Raw genomic sequence first — 2,643 nt, 5'->3', positions numbered from 1 at the left:
TACAGGTTTCTGTGTGTAAATGCAAGCTCGGATTTCCTGTCTGAAGAAAAGCTCGCTGATACAGGTAAGTAAGTAGGAAATATTCCTCACTCGTGTCCCATCACTTCACAACACGTTTGCGGTTGTTTTTAGGTCTCGTTTAATTTAAAGGAGAAAGTGTTCATTTTTTGGCAATCAATTCTTCACACAGTAACCTCAATGTCAAGAATCTACCTGGCTTCCCATGGCTGTTGGACAGGGGCATTTTCAGGGTTTTTGAAATGAAAAGTGGACAAGTGGAGACAAAACAAGAAGTGGCAGACCTAAAAAGGACAAACAGTCTGAAAGTCATGTTATTAAAAAACACGAAATGATTCAGCAAAAACCTGACCCAGGACCTGATCCTTATGTTGGTCTCAGTGGAAGGCTGGCTGTCACAAAGCCATTCTTTAAGAAGGGAAAAGTCTGAGGTATGCTAAATTACACAAACCTGACTAATATCATACAAAGTAACAGGTTATATGTTATTACTGATTTGTAAATATTATCATCTGGTTGTTACACTATTTTATTGTTAACAATGACTTTAAAGTGTGTTAATGATGGTCTTTAAAGTGTAACATTTGTCTGTTTTGTATCATTTTGTAACACAGAAACTCTAAATAATTTGTTATGTTGCCAGAAAAAATGGGTGAATTCAAAATACAGACTGGGACAACAATACACACTGAAACAGTTTATTTAACAAGCTAGAACTTTAGATGGAAAGGACGTTGGCATGTGGCGGAGAGCAGCCAGGCAGGTAAAAATCCACGTCGTGGCTAGTTTGAGGGGAGTGGGCAGGCAAGCATTCGAGGGAGGAGTGGTTTGTGTCCACCTGAGGAGTTCCAGAGAGAGAGAGAGAGCCAAAAGGCTATAGCTCGGACACCAAGACAATTCTAAGAAAGGGGAGAAGAGAAACTGGTAAGTACAAAGAGTAATTTAGCATGACACTACAAGTCTGACGTTATAATGCGAACTGGTTCTTAAGTATGCTAGCTGTTGATGAGCTAATGCAGAGCAGATATGCCAGTTATGTCAGCTCATGCTCCAGCAGTGCAGCTTGGAGGCCGTGTCTCACAGGAACAGTAAGCCTGTCACTCACACACATCAGCACACAACAGGGTGATGGGAGAGAGTGAGAAAAGAGATGGTAAATCACACTGGTGGGATCGCAAAAAAAAAAAAATCTTATTATTAAGTTGTTTTTTCCCTTGAATCTTTGATTGATTGATGCCTAAGATACATTTCCCAAAACAACTCATACATGCAGCAAAATACTACAGATAATCGGATACTACGGATACCTTTAACAGTGTCTAAACCACAGTGGTCAAAATGTTTGGTACTGACAGAATCACAAAGTGAATATTTCTCCATGGCAGACCTCTGCTTGTAGTACACTTTACAAAAAAGCAAAAACACTAAAAACAACAGAAAAAAAAATGAAAATCTACCCATCACTGAACAGAACAAAGCATATGGACCATCTGTACTGAGACTATGGAAATAAAGCGTAGGCTGTGTACATTAGTACACTGCTCACAAAAATGAAAGGAACACTTTTTAATCAGAGTATAGCATCAAGTCAGTTAAACTCCTGGGATCTTGGTTAGTTAGGTAGCAGATGGGGTTGTTAGTGAGTTTCAGCTGATTTGGTGAAATTAACAACAGGGGCGCTGGAGGGGCTAGACTAGAGAATCTTCTCCCCTCCTAGTCTTTTTTTTTTGACTGTTTTTCCCTTGTTTTGCATTTGGCCAGGTTCTGTGTCACTACTGGTAACATGAAGCCATACCTGGACCCTACAGAGGTTGCACTGGCAATCCAACTCCAGATGGCTTGGTGTGTCTCCTAGTACAGTGTCAATGCATGGAGGAGATTCCAGGAGACAGAAAGTTACCACAGACGCTACCCAGTTACTAATCAGCAGAACCAGTATCTGCTCCTTTGTGGAACTGGATGAGCACTGCCAGTGCTGCAAAATGACCTCCAGCAGGCCACTGGCATGAATGTCTCTCTCCAAACAATTAGAGACAGGTTTCATGGTAAATGGTAAATGGCCTGTATTTATGTAGCGCTTTTATGGTCCCTAAGGACCCCAAAGCGCTTTACATATCCAGTCATTCACCCATTCACACACACATTCATACACTGGTGATGGCAAGCTACGTTGTAGCCACAGCCACCCTGGGGCGCACTGACAGAGGCGAGGCTGCCGGACACTGGCGCCACCGGGCCCTCTGACCACCACCAGTAGGCAACGGGTGAAGTGTCTTGCCCAAGGACACAACAACCGAGACTGTCCGAGCCGGGGCTCAAACCGGTAACCTTCCGATTACAAGGCGAACGCCCAACTCTTGAGCCACGATCGCCCCATGATGGTGGCCTGAGGGTCTGATATCCTGTAGTGGGACCTGTGCTCACTGCCTGGCACCATGGAGCTCAGTTGTCATTTGCCATAGAATAGCAGAGCTGACTGGCACCTGGTGCTCTGTGCTTTTTGCAGATGAGAACACATTCACCATGAATACATGTGACAGATATGAAAGAGTCTGCAGAACTTGTGGAGAACATTTTGCTGCTGTTACATTCAGTTTGACAAGTTTGGTGGTGAAGGGATGTGCA

Source organism: Oreochromis niloticus, linkage group LG23 (assembly GCF_001858045.2).
Source record: "Oreochromis niloticus isolate F11D_XX linkage group LG23, O_niloticus_UMD_NMBU, whole genome shotgun sequence".
Taxonomy (NCBI): domain Eukaryota; kingdom Metazoa; phylum Chordata; class Actinopteri; order Cichliformes; family Cichlidae; genus Oreochromis; species Oreochromis niloticus.
Note: the sequence above shows the minus strand (reverse complement) of the source record.